Consider the following 22,369-nt stretch of genomic DNA (forward strand, 5'->3'; position numbering starts at 1 on the left):
ATATATACAAATGTTTGGTTAAAGCCACGTCACGTTTTTAGTGTAATATACACTATATTGCCAAAAGTTTTGGGATGTCTGCCTTTAGGTTTAGGAGTGTGTTTATGGGAATTTTTGACCATTCCTCTAGAAGCACATTTGTGAGGTCAGGCACTGATGTTGTATGAGAAGGCCTGACTCTCAGTCTCCGCTCTAATTCATCCCAAAGGTGTTCTATGGGGTTGAGGTCAGGACTCATGTTGGAGTCCAAACTCACTCATCCATGTCTTTATGGAGCTTGCTTTGTGCACTGCTGTGTCATGTTGGAACAGGAAGGGGTCATCCCCAAACTGTTCCGACAAAGTTGGGAGCATGAAATTGTCCAAAATGTCTTGATATGAAGCTGAAGCATTAAGAGTTCCTTTCACTGGAACTAAGGGGCCGAGCCCAACCCCTGAATTCAATGATTTGGAGGGGTGTCCCAATACTTTTGGCAATATAATGGTGTTGAAGTGTGACTGGCCAGAATGTAACAGCAGATATGACAGTAACAGAGCTAGAAATCACAGGTTTATCCTAATGTGCTAGTTCTAATATGTTAGCATTTCTATAAAAGCAGCTCATACACAAGCACTTGTACAACGAAATTGAATTAGAAAATTGTTGACATGTGTTTAGACAGTAATAAGATGCATTTTTTCTGTTTAATTTCAAGAGAGAGAGGGAAAAAAGAGGCTGGTGAGGGAACAACTGTTTTATAGCTGCTATAACATAAGTGAGAACAGGAACTAATTTCTTTTGTGAACTCTAATTAAAAATTTTAATTGTTGGCAAATTGCTGTGGTATAAGTGAAATTAAAGAGTCCAGGACATGCTGCTTTATCCGAGCCCAGCCCACTGTGTTTCCTTACTTAAAAAAAACAACCCAAAAAATGAATATTAATTCAGTTACTCATTCTAACACTGTTTTGGACTTTGTGTTTAGAACCATAATCTAATCTTTTCTGAGAAACATAATTTGTCAAATTGGGTTAGGGTGGAATAACAAGAAATGTCGATATTGTGAGCTAACAAAGTTACACTAAATGTCAGTTCACTGTTAAAAAAATAAAATAAAATAAAAAAGCCACTCAGATACAACATCAGTGCCTGACCTCACAAATGTGCTTCTAGAGGAATGGTCAAAAATGACCATAAACACACTCCTAAACCTTGTGGAAAGCCTGAATCTGTTATAGCTGTTAATGGGGCGGGACAAGTCCATATTACATTCATGTGCATGTAAAGGCAGACGTCCCAAAACTTTTGGCAAGTTATACAAGATTACTGCACTGAAAAATTACTGCACATAAACTGACCAAAAATTAACATGATATAAATGTGCCATAAAAAAAACTATATCTATATCATGACCCAAGTGTCTAACACTCAGAGGGAGGAGTCATATAGTTTGATGGCCACAGGCAGAAGTGATCTTCTGTGGTGCTCTCTGGTCATTGAGTCACTGAACAGTCCTCCTCAGAATGACCAGCATGTTATGGGGTGAGTGAGTGGGAGGAGTTGTCTAAGATGGAACATACTTTGGAGAGCATCCTCCTTTCAGACCTTACATATTCAATGATATGGCCCATGTAGATGAAGCCTTTCAGATCGGAGTTTCTTTGTACACAATATCTTCTTGGCTGCAAGAAAAAAAAAACAGGTAGCAACATTTGCAATGCAAAAAAAGCAGTCAATACCTGCTACCATTATCGCTGGTGCTTATTGCAAACTGCTATGAACTTATCTGAATAGCAAAGTGCCTTCATGATATGTTCTCACTAGCATTAGAACCTTACCTTCTTCTGAGGTGGTGCAGAACATAGTGAGGCATTTCTACAAACTAATGCCTAAAATGTTCGAGCTGGGAGGTTTTGCTCTTAGTCCTACATTTTTGGACCTTGGACTCAAGCGGAAAGTAGAAATTTGGCTTTGATTTAGAATGTAAGGGAGAGCAGGAGGAAGATGAAAGACTAATAAAGGAGAAAGAAGAAGCGTGACAGAGAAAGTGAAAGAATGATGAAAAAGAAAGGGAATGGATGGCAGATGTAGAGCTTGACTACGAGACAGGAGAGAGGAAATTAAGAATGGAGGAAGTAAGGGCATGGGGAAAAGGGATGTCAAAAGAAAGATGGATAAATGAGAGCAGAGTAAGAGTACAACAGAAAGGAAGATAAGGATAAAAAATGAGACGGCTAAGCTTAAATCGTGAGTAAGAGAAATACAAAAACAAGGATGGCCAAGGGGAAGGCGGTGAGAAAGAGTGGGAAACTGGGAGTTCTCCAGGTACTACTACAGTTCTACTGTCTCTGTTTTGCAGCAGAAGGTTCCTAAGCACTGTGAGCATAGAAAGAATGGCAAGGTCAGAGAAGAACAAGAAGTTCAGGACCAAGCAACGAGCCCAAGAGAGAGAGAGCAATGAGGTCATGAGCGAGTGGCAAGGCCACGAGATAGCAATGAGGTCAGGACAGAAATCTAAGGTGAGCCAGTGAATGTGATTGTGACAGAAGGGAAACAAGGTCAGAAGAGAACAAGAGATCCAGGAGAGAAAAAGGAGTGGCAAGATCTAAAGAGAGGTAGAACCAAAGTCAAAGGAGGCTAGAAAAAAGGAAGCATAAAAGGAGTATGAGAAGGTAATGGAAGGATGACAGGTGAAGGATGACAAGTTAGAGAATGAAGAGGTCAGGAAAGAATAAAGATGATAACAGATGAGAGAAGGTCAAGGTCAGCAGTGAAAAGAGAGAACAAGAAGATCAGGAGAGGATGATGAGGGTAGTGGAGAATCACAATACGTGAGGCCAAGGGACAGCGAGTCAGGGCCAGGAAAGAGTGGTAAGTGAGAGACAAGCTTAGGACAGAGCAATAAACGATTAGGGCCAGAAAGGATTACAAGGTTTGATGATGAATTCAAGGTCACCAGTACCAGACATTCAGGAGAGAACTACAAGCTAAGGTGAGGTCAACAAGGCAAGGAGGGACTGACAAGTGCAGTAGGGATTTATCAGAAAACAAGTAAATCACAAAGCTAAAAGAAAGAGTGAAGATATCAGGTAGCAAGGTCAGCAAAGTGCAAGAAGGCTAAAAGAGATCAGAGAGAGCCAGAAGACAGCAATAAGGCCAGAAGCCAAAAATGGGGACTGGATTAATCAACAAGGTCAAGAGAGAATGATATGGTCAAAAGAGAAATACAAGGACAGGGGGAAGACAAAAGGTCAGGAGAAAAAGGAGTTCAGGGAAGATCAACAAGGTCAGGTGAGACTGATAGAAGGAAAGATCATTGACCACTGACAGAGCCTCCTCAGGCTGTCTGCCAACATCTGGAGCTGCTGCAGTGTGGCGCCAAGACTCGTGTCATTTCTCACAATCTGCAAGCCACAAAGTGACATTTGATTCCTCTCTCTTGTCTGGTCCAATATATCGTCTGCTTCATTGCAATCTTTCATTAAAAAGGTAAAGAAATACTAGAACAAAAGAAAGCTTGGACAAATTGTGTAGACTAGACATTTGACTATTACTGGAACTACAAAAAGCTGAACAGTGTATTTCTACAAGCAGCATATCACAAGCAATTGATGAGTGACCCCTGACCTCATATACATTGGAATTCCATCCTGTAATTAGCATAGAGCAGTCATTTGCTCAAATCCTTGATATATTTAAGTTGTCTTTATTTATCACATATACATTACTGCACAGTGAAATTCTTTCTTCACATATCCCATCCTTGGGGGTTGGGGTCAGAGCGCAGGGTCAGCCATGTTACATAGGGCAGCCATGATACAGTACCCCTAGAGCAGGGTGGGTTGGGGGCCTTGCTCAAGGGCCCAACGGTGGCAGCTTGGCAGTACTGGGGCTTGAACCCCAATCTTCCGGTCAATTACCCCGAGATTTAACCACTTGAGCTACCACCACCCTCTGGACAACACCCATAAGAACTTTGCAGAACTTTTTTTTTACTTCCTAAAAGCTCTTTCAGGCTGCGTTCCACAATTTTCCTTTTTAATTCATAATTTTCAACCCAAGTTGCAGGTAGCCACAGTCTTGAGAAGTTCTTAAGCATTTGAGGTGGACTCATGAAGGGCTTGGTAATGAACTAATGCTAATTACTTAGCCAGGACCATGGTTGAGAATCCCTGCCTTTTCTCTTCAGGGAGTTTTGTATCTGTTGAACTGTTGAACCCACGCACATTAACTCGACGAACTGGAAAGAAAATAGGTCCGTCCTGTTGTTAATGAGATCATGGTGTACCGCACTTCTAATGGTAATAGTGCCTTTTGTAACTCACTTGAATAATTAAAGTACTTCTTTTGCTTGTCTCAAAACTCTACAGCCACACAAGGTGATCCCAGCAGGGTGTTAATTGGAATTGAACTCTGCACGCATTTGTTAGCTGATACCAAAATGATCTCGAGCACTTTAGCCATGCATGAAGCATGCATGAACCTTTGTGAAGCTTAGGTGCTTCTTAGCAACAGAAGATGACTTTTGGTGGCTTGTCCACACATACTCCACTTCTACTGTTATTTTGGATTGTTGTTTGGGAGGGAATAGAATAAGCACATCTGCCACTCCTATAAATATCTTGTCAGAACCTCTTGAGGAGACTGCAAAATGCTTCTTCTGAGTGCAATTCGTTACCATTTGCCAGAGAAGGGAAGACATGAGTGGGAATTTTCAGCTGTTATGGGTTACAGTCTGGGCTAAATATAAAATTCTGCTGACGTGTTCCTTTCCATGTGGTGTGTGTTGGAATTTGAGCTGGGTTACTCATAGGGGATGTTCATGGGATGATGTGGATAGGTGCTTACCATGAAGGATCACCAGATACCAAGCTGTCAGGAAGAAGAATTGCTGGAGGTTTGACATCATCAGGACAGCAGTGTGCTGTGACCTCGTAGATGAAGAAAAAATACCCGAATAGCGTCAACCCATCATTGTCAGGGAGGGTTGGGGAGAGAAAAAGGTGGCTTAAAGTGCTAAAATATAATTCAGTGGCAGCAAGGATGGGTCAAGGAAATTATAAGATGCTTTCTGTTCCAAAGAGGTTCTTCTGTGGTTCTTCATCTAGCTTATTGACCCAAGGTTTCAAATTACATTCTGTTTTGGAATTTACCACCAGACTAATAATGTGAAAAAAAAAAAAAAAATACAATCAAGGTTGAAATATCTGACTGACCGCTGGAAGGCCTCAACTGCAAGGCTGCCCAAGACTGTTGTTCCTTCTAATTCTGCCAGGTTTATCTTCAATCTTTCATCCATTCTCAGTAATCATTTTATCCTTGGCAGGGATGTGATGGATATCCTGCACTGGACACTAGTAGCCAGTCCAGCTCCCTGCAAGTGGAGAATCTCCATTCAGACAGTAACCGGAGCTTTACCATGCCTTTATTGTACATATAAAACCCAGATCCACTTTCTAACTAAATACTCTCCAAGGCTCTTCCTTTTAAACCCCATTTAGATGGCGAAGGAAAGCGTTGTGTCTGAAAATCTCCTTCACAACAAGGTACTCCTTCAAAGAGTGACTCATTTCGAGAGAGTGGCTTTTCTGTCAAGCCAGTTTAAATAAGACATCAAATCAAGCCGCCTTCACATCTGCTTTGGTTCATTGAAGACGCCTTCCCACGCATCTTTTCATTTGCTTTCGCTCTCATAAAAGCGGACAGAGGAAGAAAATATCAGTACTACAAGATAATCACAGGACACATTGGTTGCTTATTTTGCAGTTTTTACTCATAGTTGCAGAAGCTCTGCGTTAGCAAAACACGACCTCAAACACATGTCCCCCTGTGTATGAGTTATACAGACATCTATTAACGACAGAAGTAGTGACAAAATTTGCAAGATATGTTAGGACTAACAGGCAGCAGGGAGGAACAAGAAATCCCAGATTCCCTTTTAAATGCCAAAGGAAGCTTTTAACGTAGCATAAAAGACAGGGATTGCTCAAGAACTTGAATTAAAGGGATTCAGTTTTATCTTATTTATTCATCTTCTTTATATATTTATTTTTACTTCAGAAGATCCGGCTGTGGTTTGATTCACTATTCATATAAGTGAATAAGTTACAGTAGAGGTTTCATCGCTTGTGTTAATGCAGAATGTGCAAAGAAGTCTCGATAGGCCAGGACTGGCGTGTGTTTGAGTACGTACGGATTTTCAGATCCATGCAAACAAAGGCAGACTTCAGAGTGACGCCAATCTCAAAGACTTCCTAGCTTAGCTTTGGGCCAGAGAGAGCTGAAATAGCGTGGAGTCATTTTATCCCGAAAAAATACGGCCGTGTTTGACATTCGCTGCAAACGTCGAGCTTGTGCGGTGGATGTGAACCAGTGGAGCTGCCCCGATCGATGCCGAGTGCCTTCGCAGACCGCCACGTGTTTCATCGGCGTGTTTCCGAAGCCTGTTAAGCGTTACTCTCTGTAGAGTAAACCTGTGCAATGAGAAACCTTTTCAGCATGAGAGCATCAGCGCTTGTGTTCTTCCAAACACTCCATAGATGATGGAACTTCATTTCAGGCTCCATTAGGTTTCTGTGTGTAGAAAGGGATGTATTGATGATGGTTAGGAATGTTATCTAAGGTGATCTGGGGGAAAAAAAAGGAGCTCAGCACCAGGCTCATGATGAGAGAAGACTGACCCCATAGCCAGAGACCCACTTTTCCTTTTGCACTTGCCGACTCTTACTGCACTTGACCAAAACTTATCATTTCGAGAAGGTTTCCCGAGATAACCCGAGCATGTGATGTCACTGTGAGCGGATACGTTGATATATGCTTGTAAATATGATTGTAAATATGCCTGTACTGCCCACATAGTCCTACAGCTTGCATTCATCTTCTTTTTAATTGCTTGTTTGTGGCTAATTGAAAAAGATGAATATATTTTAACCAGCAAGTCTAGTTTAGTGTGTTAGACTTTAGAGTATAAAAACAGCTTGAATACTGTATGTTAAGACATTGATATTAAACATTTTTTAAATGATATTGATTCAAAAGTTTGTCCCCCTTCCTGTACCCTTTTTAAATGTAATAATAATAATAATAATAACAACAATAATAATAATAAATATTCTGTAATATCCAGCTTCCACATGCATTTTATTTATTTTTATTTTTATTTATTTATTTATATATAATTTTTTCAATTAAATTGGAACATAAAGGTACATTTTTCTTTTTTTCACCCAAAAACCATGTGGAATGCAAACCTTCATGGAAAGCTCTAAACCGGGAGCTCAGTGATGATGTAAGATCTTTGAGCATTGCCTCATTCTTGGAAAAATGAAACGTATTCACTTCAGCCTTACGGATTTTGCATTTAAATTCCGTATGTGGGAGTGTTATTTATATTCCTATGCTACCAGCAGGCTGAATGGGCACAGAGAGCGAAGGCTTGATGCGGTGCCACATCGTGAGCCTTTGCCATCATCATCATCATCATCATCATCACTTGATCAATACCCCCACCCTCAATCCTCCCACTCGCCCCCACCCCCACCCAGCCAGACGTCTGGTCAACTTCAAATATCAGTATTTCAGGTGTATCCTGGATGAGCATTGACAAAATGCATTGGCAGTCATTACACTATCATCACCTTCGTCATTATGCTCCAAATCTAATCAATAAAATCCCAGACATTCTGTCTCACATCTGCTCCTGGACCCAAATGATAGTGGCGACAAAGGTTTCTTCTGAAAATCCTTTCACGAACAGCGAAGTGGGTCTGAAATGTAATTACACAAATATCATTTGTAAAAGGCTAAAAAGCCCAAAACAGCAGGATGTGTTTTTAGGACCTCTTTGGAGAAAGTGGAACAGTGGACTGCTTTGTACACACAAGGTTTCATTTTTTATAGAAAGCCAAAGCTTTGGTTCAGATATTCCTTATTTGGCTGAATCTAAGAATAGGCAACAGTCTAGACGAGGTAAGTGAGGAAGACCAAAATAATCAAAATTATAAGCTGGAAAACCGGACTAATAATAAATAGTTGGATAACTAACTACGTTTCCTGGTTTTATAACCGAAGATAAAAATAGACAGTGATAAATAACCATCAGTGGGCGTGGTCAAAGCAGAGCTGAAGTTATATTGGAGAAAATGAATCAAGGAATTCTGGGTAATTACTCAGTAAATATTATTAATATTATTATTGCCAAAAGTTTTGGGACACCCCTCCAGATCATTGAGTTCAGGTGTTGTTTTTCAGGGGTTGGTTCTCGGCCCCTTAGTTCCAGTGAAAGGAACTCTTAATGCTTCAGCTTCATATCAAGACATTTTGGACAATTTCATGCTCTTTGTGGGAACAGTTTGGGGATGACCCCTTCCTGTTCCAACATGACTGCACACCAGTGACCAAAGCAAGGTCCATTAAGACATGGATGAGTGAGTTTGGTGTGGAGGAACTTGACTGTCCTGCACAGAGTCCTGACCTCAATCCTATAGAACACCTTTGGGATGAATTAGAGCGGAGACTGTGAGCCAGACCTTCTCGTCCAACATCAGTGCCTGATCTCACAAATGTGCTTCTAGAGGAATGGTCAAAAAGTCCCATAAAACACACTCCTAAACCTTGTGGAAAGCCTTCCCAGAAGAGTTGAAGCTGTTATAGCTGTAAAGGGCAGGACAACTCCATATTACATTCATGTGCAGGTAAAGGCAGACTTTGGCAATATAGTGTAATAATGGTTTTGTAATTCATATTATCGTAACCTATGATCTTAACCAGTTAACAAGTGCTCTTTGCTTTTAAACCTACTTATTTCAGCCCTGACCTTCTTCCAGTCTATAATGCTGCTATTACAAGTCTGTGAAACTTCTTCTTAAAGCTTTGATTGATCTATAAAACACCAGGAGAGTGAAACCCTGCTGAATTATTGCATATACTGTGACATGCTGCAGATTATACAGTGAAGTAACGATTAATTTTGTGCCCTATAGTGTAAAGAATACACTGCTATAGGAAAATTTAATCATTAATAGGCTGAAAGTGGTGTAAATAATGAGTTACTGTTCTACCAGAAGTTTGATTGTTTTTCTATTACAGGATTTGTGGTTAGCACTGTTGCCTCACAGCAAGAAGGTGCTGGGTTCGGACAGGGGCCTTTCTGTGTGGAGTTTGCATGTTCTCCCCGTGCCTCTGTGGGTTTACTCCGGTTTCCAAAAGCAGTCCAAAGCATGTACATTAAGTTAGGTGTGAGTGTGTGTGGTTGCCTGTTTATGTGTGGCCCTGTGATGGACTGGTGACCTGTCCAGGGTGTACACCTGCCTTTCCCGCAATGTGTGCTGGGATAGGCTCCAGCAGATCCCCGTGACCATAATTAGGAATAAAGCGGGTATAGAAAATGGATGGATGGATGGATTTGACTGCATTAAGAGTAGTGATGAAAGGGTCAGGGTCCGAGTGGAGCCTGATTTCCAGGAAAATGATTTGGGAAAATTCTTGTCTTTAGACCTGGACATTTTTCCCTTCTTTCACGTGCTACAGCTAAGATTGCTTCCCTTATTTTACATGAGATCATCCAGTTTGATTCGAGTTTAAAAAAAATCTGCCTCTGAACCTATGAGTCAGTGTAAATCATCATGCTGTAAAAGTGAGACTTTGTGCATTTGTCAAAGAACGAAATGAAATAGATCACCACTTCAGCAGCTTGTGTATTTACAGATCGGAGCAACTGTGACTATTTTTTAGTGACTTCCGCTTTTCTGCTTGTCTGTGTGTGTGTGTGTGTGTGTGGTGCATCCCAAGCAGCTCTCATCCATTCAGCCTGTTCAGCATTCAGCCGGAAGAGCGAGTGCAGGATAGATTTATAGTGATATGATGAATGAATAGGGATATTATGATGCTGTAGCTTCACTTCAGCTTCACTTGCGTATTATCAAATAATCAATATGGATACAAATGTTAGGATTAAGAGGGCAGGAAGGCACGGTTTGTTACTCTGGGACTAGATAACAGCTGGCAAGGTGGTTGCAGTCAGTTATCCTAGAGAAGAGAAGACAAGATTACTCAGGATTTTTTTCAACACAAACAGATTTATCCTACTTACTGACAATGTAGACTTTACTGAGGAAAGCACAAAGACATACAGTGGAACCTCGGCATACAGATGTCCTTCCTTACAAAAAGAATTGAAATTTTTCAAGCAATTTGCATCGGCATACAAAGCATTTTTGGCATATGAACGAACCAAATGCTGGCTAAGTTGAGCGTACGTCCAGGAGCCGTTCAAAACTTCAGCGGAAAGCCGAGCGAAGACAACCGAAGTGTTTACGAATTTTCTTTTCAGTCAGTGAAAGCTGTTAGGAAAGAGTCAACCCAAGATACCAACGTTGCCCTCAGCATGCGCTCAAAAGCTAGGTGATTTTTTGGCCGTTTTTTTTTTTTGTTGTTGACAGATCGGTGGCATTGGTGGTCTGTTCTATTTTTAGCCCAAGGTTGGTGGCACGACTTCCTGTGAGGAGCCTTGACATGGAATGCTCAGCTTGGGTCAGTTCTTTGTAAGCAGCCATACACTTTACATACACTTCATATTGGTCATATTGGTCATATTTTTGAGCGGCTGGAACGGATTATCTGCATCTACATTATTTCTGATGAGAACATTCACATCGCAATACAAACTTTCGCCTTAAGAACTCGCCTCCAGAATAAATTATATTCATATGCTGAGGTTCCACTGTATAGGTGACTGCATCAAATATTTAATTATTCAAATGAATACCTTTAGAGTATATGCATTGTACTGTATATACATATAGGGTTTTTTGTTTGTTGGATGTTCTATGGGTTTTTTTTCTATATTTTGAGGGTGTTAATTCTTTCATTTGGACAATATTTGGACAAATTGACGAAAAACACCATCTGGATGATCGTCTTTATTTGTCACATATACATTACTGCACAGTTAAATTCTTTCTTCTCAAGTTCCATCCTTGGGGGTTGGGGTCAGAGAGCAGGGTCAGCCATGATACAGCACCCCTGGAGCAAGGTGGGTTGGGGCCTTGCTCAAGGGCCCAACGGTGGCAGCTTGAAACCTAATCTTTTGGTTAACGAGCCTTAAGGTAGTTGTGGGGTAACTTGGTTTTCTAGTGGCTTCTAATGTGCTACTTTCTGGGGTAGTTGAACTGGGTGTTGAGTTCTTGCTGTAGCTGAGCAGTGTTAGGTGTAGTTTGGGTTGTGTGATATGAGGTGCTTTATGAGCAGGTGGAGTGTTGTTGGCTGTATTAGGATGTTGCTTGTCATTGCATTCGTGCTGCATTAGCGTTGGCTATGGTTCAGTGGTGCTAGATAGTGGCAGCTGTTTGATTGGTATATATTGCTAGGGGTATCTGGGTGCTAATTAAGGCAGTGTGGTGGTATTGCTCAGGGCATGAGGCAGTAGTAGCTGTTCAGTGTTTGGGTGTTAGGTCTAACAGTCTCACTGTTTGGTTGTGTGGGTGTTTTATTTGGTGTTGCTTTGGTATTTTTAGCCAAAGTTGGTGGTAAAGATGTGTTAGCCATGAACATTCTTGGGTGCTTTATAGTTGAGTATTATTGAATCTTCATAGCTGTAGTTTTTATGTTGTTGGGTTTTATAGGTCTGGCTGTAGTTGGATTAAAATTTGGGTTTGTTGGATGGTGTGTTACTAGAACTTTCCAGGTGTAGTAGCTGTGCATTGTTTGGTGTTGGGTCTGGTAGCAGTGGTCGAATATTTCGCTGCATGTTGAGTTTTATCAGGTGTTGGTTGTGTATTTTTTGTATATTTGTCATTACTGTTCACTGTGTTTGCAGTTTAACCAACATGGTGCTAGTTGTTGCTTGTATATTTTGTGAGCTCAGAACCAGGCTCTGGATGCATTGTTTCACCAGGCTGGGTGTAATTTCCATGTCCAGTCAAGTGTACACTCTCAGTGGGACACACACACACACAGGACTTCTTCTTCTTTTAAATGGCCATTCCTTTTTAATTGGAACTGCAACGTGGAACCGATCATTTCAGAAATTCCTCTGATAAAGTGTGTTGATCAAAAGAGGCTTTAATCAGCCACAGGAATGGGACTGGCTGGCGCATTTATGAGTTCAAGGCTTCAAATTTCACCACACGCTGCAACAAATCTGTCATGCTAGCTGTGACTCAGCACATACAACACCACCATGGTAACCGATTCAAAATCCCCCCCAAAAAAAGTAGCCAAAGAGGTAAGTTAAGCTAGACAGTCCCTGTTCAGCGGGAGGTTTTCAGGAGGTTAGCTTGACATTTTGTGATGATGTAACCTTGGCATATAATGGAGAAGTCGTCTGTAAATAGGAGCTAAAAGCATGCACTTGTTACTCTGCGGTGTCAGAGCACACTGGCCTGGAGGGACTCGCTCTCTACAAACCTAATGAGGGCTACATTAGCCGCAGAGGGCGCCTACCCACAAACCTCTGCGGCAATCTACGTGTGTGTGTGTGGGCTCTTTCTTGCAGCCTCTCACTCTTTGTCTCATCGTCCTGCTCCCTCTTTCTTTGTCCACCCTTCCCTCCCTCGCTTGTTGTCTGAAGTGAATGTCAGGGTCCACTCAGAGGAGAGCTCGCCATGGTAACAGTGCTCTGTCACGGCATGATGCTGTGATGTGACAGCATCGACGCTGCCCTTTGGCATGACGGACTGGCACGTCCCTGCGGTGCCATGCTGACTCGAACGCTCGATCCATCCCCCGAACATTCTCCTCTCGATTTTTTTTCTCTCCCCTTTTTGATTTAAGCATCTGTTAAGCGCCATGCCTAACTGCTATCAGTCTTAATCTCTTAATTGCAGGATGTTCTACAGTGAGCGCTATGCGGCGGAATATTAAAAGGAATCAAAAATGTTTATTATTAATCCATTATGACTCGAATAATCTTTTAATTACACCGTATATCCGACAGCGCTGAAATTGCACTCTATAGCGATTCTTATCAGATGCCTCCAAGCTGCCAATCATGTGAGATTATTTTTCATCGCTCTCACGATCTCTGGCATTGCAGCTGCTGAGCGTATGTTCTCTCAGTGAGCGGTAAACACCGGAAAAATGGAGGTGTCAGGAATTTAGTATGCGATAATACGCAGCGCGGGGCGTTATTTACAACGCCATATCCCCCTGACCTTCTTCTTCTCTGCGGTGCAGCAAAAGGGGCCTGGGTAATTGTTGAATAACAAGGTGCAATTGATTTGGAATGAGTCGGTTCCTCTTGGCAGCGGGACAGGAAGCATTTATCACGGCGCTGGACGGCCTCCCATCAGCCACCGACTCTCCGGGGCTGTGTGGAGGTCTGGGTTATCAATCCATGCTTAATTCTGTCGCTACTGCAGAGACACAGCTGCAAACTAAAGTAACGTCACCCAGAAACACATGCAAGGCTAATAATTCATAAAACAAACCAAATTGTTACCTGACTAAGGTTGACAGAAATAAAGATGTGGATTTATATCCATAAAGAACAATCCGGAAGAGACAGGGATGAGGAAAACTTCCTAAGACGGCATGAGGAAGGAACCTTGAGAGGAACCGGACTCAAAATGGAATCCATGTGATTATAAGTAGTCTGGTTAAAACTATAACAAGAAGAAGAAGAAGACACGCCTGCAATAGACACAGCTAATCTGAAAATCTTCTATATATGAGGAAAAAACAATTACACTAACTAAAAACATGAACTACACTATATTGCCAAAGTTTTGGGACGTCTGCCTTTACATGCACATGAATGTAATATGGAGTTGTCCCGCCCTTTACAGCTATAACAGCTTCAACTCTTCTGGGAAGGCTTTCCACAAGGTTTAGGAGTGTGTTTATGGGAATTTTTGACCGTTCCTCTAGAAGCGCATTTGTGAGGTCAGGCACTGATGTTGGACGAGAAGGTCTGTCTCACAGTCTCCACTCTAATTCATCCCAAAGGTGTTCTATGGGGTTGAGGTCATGACTCATGTTGGAACAGGAAGGGGTCATCCCCAAACTGTTCCCACAAAGTTGGGAGCATGAAATTGTCCAAAATGTCTTGGTATGAAGCTGAAGCATTAAGAGTTCCTTTCACTGGAACTAAGGGGCCGAGCCCAACCCCTGAAAAACAACACCTGAATTTAATGATCTGGAGGGGTGTCCCAAAACTTTTGGCAATATTTCATACATGTGGAGAAATAAATAGGGAACTTCCTCCATTTTTAACAGTGTATGAAGAAAGATAAATATTAGCTGGTTAGATCAGTTCAAACTTTTGGATTTTCAGGAGTTTGCTAGATTGCTTAATTTCGAGCTAGCTATGATATGCGGTGTTGGGAAGGTTACAGATTACAAATTCTCCTGTTTAAAATAAGTAGTGTAACTTTTCAATTACTTTATAAAAGTAAAGTAACTGATTATATTTGATTACTTTTTGATTACTTTTAAGTTTCTAATGGATATTTTCATCTAAATCATTTCCAAATATTTATCCCAGGCAGGGTTAACCTTACATTAGAACTCAACTCTGTTTACTGTTAGAATTTTAAAACTTTCATCACTTGAATTAAGATTATATTCATTTAATTTTAAGCCCAGCCACAAAACCAGACTTCAGAACAAAAACTGTTTAATACTGTTTTAGGAATCAAATCTTTGCATAGCTATGACAGGACACACTGGCAAGTAACAATGCCTTGGAAAAAAAACATAATCTGAAAAGAGTCATCATAATGTACGCTACAGCGCTAAAATAACTGAGTTATATTAGATCTGACACCAACACATTTACAAGGAGGAAAAGTGTAAGCTATATATTTTCTGTCAAAGGGTTCAGAAATAGAAGTGTGCCTGTTAAAGGGAGCTAGCAGACTAGCTAATTTGTTGTGAATGTTATGAATACAGGTCTTGAGTACACTATGGGCTCGATGAATGCGCAGGCGCGTTTTAGTGGATTTTTTTCCACAGAGCAGCTACAGTAAATAAACTGACCACTCCGTCACTTTTTATTATACAGAAACGAGTAATAAATCATTCCAAACTAAAAGGTCTGTTTTTATTTCTGTACACTCACAATAATGACAAAAACCATATGCTTTTATAAAATGAAGAAAGGCCAGGTTCCATACCTGCAGATGCTTCCTCAGGTTCAACATTGAAGCCTTTGATGTCGAAAGCATTTTAACAGCCGGCAAACAAATTTCCCACTGAACTGTTATATTTGCCCCTTATCGGATTTCAGGGTGAAATTATTGTTAAATTTCCAGGACTGAAATGCATTTTTATTACTCATCATGGTGGTCACTCTCAGACAGTGTATTAGCCTAAAGCTTTCAGAGGCAATGTGGATTAACGTAATTGGCAGACGCTCCGCAAATTCAAACCAGAGAACCAATCAAAATCATCAGAATAGCACCGCTTTAACAAACTCTAGCAACAAATTAATATCATTTAGCATATCCTAGTTTTTTAAAGAGAATATTCAGATGTAACTCTATTTGTAATCTTTAACATTTTCATAAGTAACTGTAATTTAATTACACATTTTTCTCAGTAACTGTAACGAGTTACTGTTACATTTATTTTGTAATTAAAGTATGTAACACCGTTACATGTAACTAGTTACTTCCCAACACTGTGGATATGTTTAACACAACATCACAGTGACATCATCAGTTTAATACAGAGCTTACTGTAAAACACCAAAACATCTAGCTAGCTAGGCAGCTTAGCTCACTCTGCTAGCTAACTACTTAACTGTATGCGTTTTGTATATGGACTTTCAGTAGCTGATGCACTGTCGATGGTTATTTGGTGCAAAAGGTTTTTAGCTCCATCTCTTCTGTTTCCTGAGCCGGCGCTAACAGGTCAAGCGCTCTTAACTGAAAGAAAAACCTCTCGATGGGCTGCTCTTCTTAAAGAGCCGCCGTTAGACGCCACGGAACGGAATGGGTGTTAGAGTCAGTGATGTGGTTAGTTGTAATTTTGTGCAATTCTGAAATGCTTGATCCGTCGTATTGCGTATTGATCCAAAATGTGAGGGATTTTTTTTTTCGTCTGTAACTTTGACAGTAAGATTGATTGAACTGTAATCAATACTAAACATGTCCATGGCATACAGAGCTGTATTTAACACGGAAAAACACATCCTACACTCTCTACCTGACTCGGCTCCGGGGTTTCTGAATAAACAATGACAGACTCGCTCTCATGACCCTCGTTCCTCTACAACCTCGCCATCCTCCTGCGTCTCGGATTACATCCGGGTCGTCCCGCTGCCTCATGAGCGCCTTAGGGTTTATGGATCACAGATTACACTCGCAGACGCTCTCGTATATTTGTGAAGTTTTGCTCAGAACCTCAGCGACCGAGCTGTGTGAGGAATCACAGAGCAGTGTGATGTACTGTACTGAGAGAGTGAGAGAGAGAGATAGATAGGACAAAGACAGGGAGACAGAGAGAGAGACAGAGAGAAATAGACAGACAGAGAGAGAGAGAGAATATACCATCCTTCACCCGTCACCCAAAGAGCAGGAGTAGTTTTGCTCCATGACACGGTTGGCTAAAGGATCTTCATCATCGTCACTTTTCTGTTCAGATTTCTCGTATTTGTCTTCCATCATCTCTCTGGCCACACCCCCCAGCTCCCACCCCACCACACTAAACCTGTGCGTCTGTGTCCAAGCTGTCTCGTATTATTTTCATTAATAAAGTGTTAACCTTCATTATTTACATTCACAGCATTTATCCAGAGAGACTTACTTTATACCTCATTTTATACAACTGATGGTTAAGGGCCTTGTTTAGGGATCCCAGCAGTCGCAGCTTGGTGGACCTGAGAGAGAATAAACCACAAAGTTAATATAAAATAATATAATATAATACATTTATACAGGCTGTGAATGGATGGATGGATGGAAGGAAGGATGGATGGATATGATGGATGGATGGGTGGATAAGTGGGTGGATGGATGGATATGATGGATGGATATCATGAATGGATGGATGGATGGATGGATGGATGGATGGGTGGGTGGGTGGGTAGGTGTAATGAGAGATTTTATTGATACCCCAAGAAACAAAATGTTTTTTTTTTTTTTTATTAATCACTAATTAATAATTAACTAATTAAAGTTAATTTAATCACTTTGTTTATGCTGGGCTAAGATATTAAAAAATGAAGCTAATTTCAAGTTTGTACTAAACATGTGTGTGTGTGTGTGTGTGTAATGGGATCAGATGAATTAGCAGAATTTTTTTTCTTTTCACATATTCCGGACTCAACGCCGAGGCAGTCCGGTTGATCCGAGGCTAATCCATTTTCAGGATCTGAAAACGTAGGCTGAGGTCAAACGCTGACACGAGTGGACAAAGGCGGAATAATTGAGGAATTAAAAAGTGTTTTTGAGTTTTAAAGGGTCAAAAAATTCACCTGGCTGTTAATAACAAAATACACACACACACACACACACACACACACAAACACAAATGCATCAGAAAGAACAAAAAAAAAAGTTCTAAATATATTATTTAGAAGAAGTTGGTAAAAGTAGAGATACATCAGAGATGTGTTTCATATTCTAGTGGTGTCAGACTGAGCCGGTCGAGTCAGACTGTGTGATTGGACTATAAATGAACCAGTTTTCTAATCCAGCTCCAAAGCTTCATAGCTAGTGTAGTTTCGGTAGATGAACTGGACATAGTTACAAACTCGCTTACAAAACAAACTTAGGAAAAATAGTTCTCATTTTTTATATAAACTATATTGCCAAAAGTTTTGGGACATCTGCCATTCCTCTAGAAGCCCATTTGTGAGGTCAGGCACTGATGTTGGACGAGAAGGTCTGGCTCACAGTCTCCACTCTAATTCATCCCAAAGGTGTTCTATGGGGTTGAGGTACATAGCGTACGTACTGTCTGAGAAACCACTTATGTAAAAACATCAAGAAAAACACGAGACGAATTATGCGAAAATGATCTGAAATAAAGTGTTTCATTTCTCTTATACAGCGGCAATTATGGTTATTTTTATCCATTTATAGTTACCTTTAGGGTTACAGGTTGGTTCCTGTTCTCGGTTATGCTATAGAAACAATTATTACTCTTTTTTTTCTCTCTTTTGAAGAAACGATGAAACTCTTCAGTCCTGAAGATGTCAGCAAACATGCAGATGACACTGGAGACTCCTTCCATAATGCTTACACAAACTGGAAATTTCCCAGTTTGAACATTTTTTGTCAATAAATAACACAATATTTGAACTCAATTTATTGTTACGCTTCGATTATGTCCAGCATTTGCTTTCCAAGCTTGTTGCTTGTTGCTATAGAAATGATAAGAACGAACGATAGCGCGAGACGAGTAATAAATAATAAAAATAATAGAGAGATAATAAAATGTTACACTGAACTAATTTCACCGTGAATCAACCACGATATCTCGCTTTGTCGTAGGTTTTACATCGCATCTTTATTTATTTCTTAGATTACTGATCCCATGTGGCTCAGTGGTGTGTGTGTGTGTGTGTGTGTGTGATGCAATTGTTGTAATCGAAAATAATCCTGAAAGCATGATGCAACCTGCGATAACAACACAAACGATGCTCTCGTGCTCTCTCTCTCTGAGGACTGTTTTCTGTCATCTGATTGGCAGGTGAGGGAGAGTGTGAACTCTCCAAGCCAGAAGTGTGTGTGTGTAATGACTGTTAGTGATGGAGGTTTTGGAGCTAAACGAGGCAGTGATGAAGACGGGGCGAATGTGAGCCGAAATCGTAGCAGTGTCACACGGACGAATTGTTTCTTGAAGACAGCTCGTGGCTGGAGACCTGAAACCTGAACGAGATATCTGAGCAGGGTGTAGCTTCTACATACACACACACACACACACACACACTTTCAGCCCTGTTGTTCCTACACAGAGTGTGTATGTGTAGCTTCTCCCTGAGGGGTTTTAATCCCCTCAGCCACACGCCTCTATGTTTTGGTCTCTTATGACCTCCATTAAAAGATGAAACACGAAACAACACGTGTGGGAGAAAGAAAAAAAAACACTTTGTTAATCGCTTCACACCATAGCAACACAACATGACGACCATGATGCTAGTGATGAGAAGGTTAAATACTAATAAATGAATACAAATTCAGATTGAACACATGTCTAAATGAATACACTATATTGCCAAAAGTTTTGGGACACCCTTACAAACCAATGAATTCAGGGGTTCGGCTCGGCCCCTTAGTTCCAGTGAAAGGAACTCTTAATGCTTCAGCTTCATATCAAGACATTTTGGACAATTTCATGCTCTTTGTGGGAACAGTTTGGGGATGACCCCTTCCTGTTCCAACATGACTGCACACCAGTGACCAAAGCAAGGTCCATAAAGACATGGATGAGTGAGTTTGGTGTGGAGGAACTTGACTGTTCTGACCTCAGACCTCTTCCCTCTGATTGAACGAGACATCTGTCACTCAGGAAATACAGGAAGTAGGAAACTTTATTTCTTGTACATGTGTGGAGTTCTGTTCACTTTCCATGCAACCGTGCAACTTTAGATCTTTTAAAGAAAATAACAAAGATATATATTTATGTTTATAAGAGCAGAGCTGTGTTCACACACACACCAATCCACTTTCTACTGCTGCAGCCTGCTGGACTTCCTGTATATCTTGTGTGACAGATGTCTCGTCCAATCAGAGGGAAGAATTCCATTCACAATCTATACCTACCTTTTCCGGGTTCATCTGAATTGTCCTTGTGTATTCGGATTTGTTTTGCACTTCTCGGCCACCATAACTAGACGCAGCTACACACAAAACTAATATTTGCCTGAGGAGAAGTAGGTGGAGAAAAACAGCCCCGCCCACATCTCACTTGGAATTAGCCACGCCCATTCATCAGCCATATTCTGGCTTCTTACTAGTGCTTCACTTCCATTCTTCATACTTTACATTCTCTGTTCTGCTCGAAGATTTCAGCACCGCAGCAGCCACGTCAGCTTCAAGTGTTCGGTTCAAGTGCTGCTTGAGTTCTGTGTGTGTGTGTGTGTGTGTGTGTGTGTGTGTGTGTGTGTGTGTGTGTGTCTGAGAGAGATGTGTCAGGCTGAAAGTGTGAGACTTGGTTCATGCAGGTTGCTCAGTAATGAGCCGTGCTGAAAGAAGTGTGGAGTTGAAGCTGATGAATTACAATTTTTAGCTCAATAAAATGAAGACGAATTTTGTTTTTAAAGATACAAAAGTGTTAATGTACAGTAGCTAACACACACTCAGCGTCTTAAATATCTTTTTTCAAATGTAACTTGCATCTATTGTAGTTACCCACACAGCAAGCTAGCTATAGATTTGCATGTTTTTGTTTTTGTTCTTTGTAGCAACACCACTGACGACTCATTTGGTGTAGCTCTAGCCAGCTAGCTATTTCACAAAAATGATGTTATTGACACAAACATTGTTATGGTGTGAGGCCAGTGTGCGATAAACTGAGGGTGAAGGTCATAGACATCTAAATGGATAGACCGGACACATCCGCCGCTCTCGTTGGCTAGTGTGGTGACATCATGACGCCATATTGGTTGTTGCTAGTAGTGATGGGAAGTTCGGATCATTTTAGTGACTCGGATCTTTGAATCTCATTCAGCAAAATGAACTAATCTTTTTTCGAGTCATTTCGTTCCTTTGATTAATTTCAGCAGAATATAATTACTGTGTCACGTGTGAATAGCTAATGACCTCGACACATCTATTTACACAAACGTTGATCACAAAACTATAAATCAACCAAAATGAGACTGACAGAAAGAAGAACAGAACTTTTATATGTCTTGGTTTTTTCATGTCTTAGTATTATTGACTGTAAGATACTGATACAGGAAGTGGTCACATGATGAACTATCTATCTATCTATCTATCTATCTATCTATCTATCTATCTATCTATCTATCTATCTACTCGGGAGATGAACTTATCATGTTTCCCATATTAAGGATTCATTCAAAACGAATCGTTGATGAACGACACATCACTAGAATCTTAGAGAAAGGCTGCACACTATCAAGTTTTCGATCTCTTTTACCGATATAAATGACTCCTCTGAGCGCTGACACTGGAGACTCCTTCCATCCGTGCTAAATGAGCAACCTTTTACAGAAAACGTTACCACAGCAACCATGTTTAACGAGCTGTTACAATAGAAACCGTCAGAACGGGCATGTGTGTATAAACCTGCACTTCTGTCAGAGCTGCCGTTACTGGACATTAATCAACACTTTCTGACCAATCAGTATCCAGAATTTAGTAGAGTTGTGGTGTTATTAATTCCTTAGGTGAGAGAATAATTTAATAAATCTTTATTTGTTTTTCATAACAGACGGAATAAAAAAAATGGTAGTAAACTCAGATTTTTGGTCCTAACTCTAAGAGTGTGTGTGTGTGTGTGTGTGTGTGTGTGTGCGTGTGTGTGTGTGTGTGTGAGAGAGAGAGAGAGAGTGCACACTGTCTCTTTGGCTGGTTGCCCATCAGGGATCAGGATCTGTTTCTGGCAGAGATACAGTAGTAAAGCCAAAAGCACTTCAGATATGGAAAGAGTCCTAAAAGTCGTAAAGCCTCCTAGCTGCCGAGTTGCTGAGGCGCTAACTGCCTTATCCCTGCCTTAGAGGCAGCAGCTGAGCACTCAGTACTGTAGATCCTCAATCTGGGACAGAATGGAAACAATGCAGAAATATCACAAATAAGTTTGTTTTAGTCCAGCTCAGGTGGAGACACTGCTCAGAAATAACGTGTTTAAGAAATAAACGTTTCAAGATGGATGACAGATTCTGGACTAATGAACATCAAATATAAATATGATTTACACTATATTGCCAAAAGTATTGGGACACCCCTCCAGATCATTGAGTTCAGGTGTTGTTTTTCAGGGGTTGGGCTCGGCCCCTTAGTTCCAGTGAAAGGAACTCTTAATGCTTCAGCTTCATACCAAGACATTTTGGACAATTGCATGCTCCTTGTGGGAACATTTTGGGGATGACCCCTTCCTGTTCCAACATGACTGCACACCAGTGACCAAAGCAAGGTCCATAAAGACATGGATGAGTGAGTTTGGTGTGGAGGAACTTGACTGTCCTGCACAGAGTCCTGACCTCAACCCCAGAACAGCTTTGGGATGAATTAGAGTGGAGACTGTGAGACAGACCTTCTCGTCCATCATCAGTCCCTGACCTCACAAATGCGCTTCTAGAGGAATGGTCAGAAATTCCCATAAACACACTCCTAAACCTTGTGGAAATCCTTCCCAGAAGAGTTGAAGCTGTTATAGCTGCAAAGGGCGGGACAACTCCATATTACATTCATGTGTATGTAAAGGCAGATGTCCCAAAACTTTTGGCAATATAGTGTAATATATGGAAAAGTGCTGG

General features: G+C 40.9%; 1 protein-coding gene across 1 annotated transcript in view; it reads left to right on the forward strand.

Annotated features, from left to right (window-relative positions):
* The window catches only part of xkr4 (XK related 4), a 55,602-nt gene that overhangs the window by 13,265 nt on the left and 19,968 nt on the right, over positions 1-22,369 (forward strand). The window lies entirely within an intron of this gene.

This window comes from Hemibagrus wyckioides, linkage group LG20 (genome assembly GCF_019097595.1).
Source record: "Hemibagrus wyckioides isolate EC202008001 linkage group LG20, SWU_Hwy_1.0, whole genome shotgun sequence".
In the NCBI taxonomy this organism is placed as follows: domain Eukaryota; kingdom Metazoa; phylum Chordata; class Actinopteri; order Siluriformes; family Bagridae; genus Hemibagrus; species Hemibagrus wyckioides.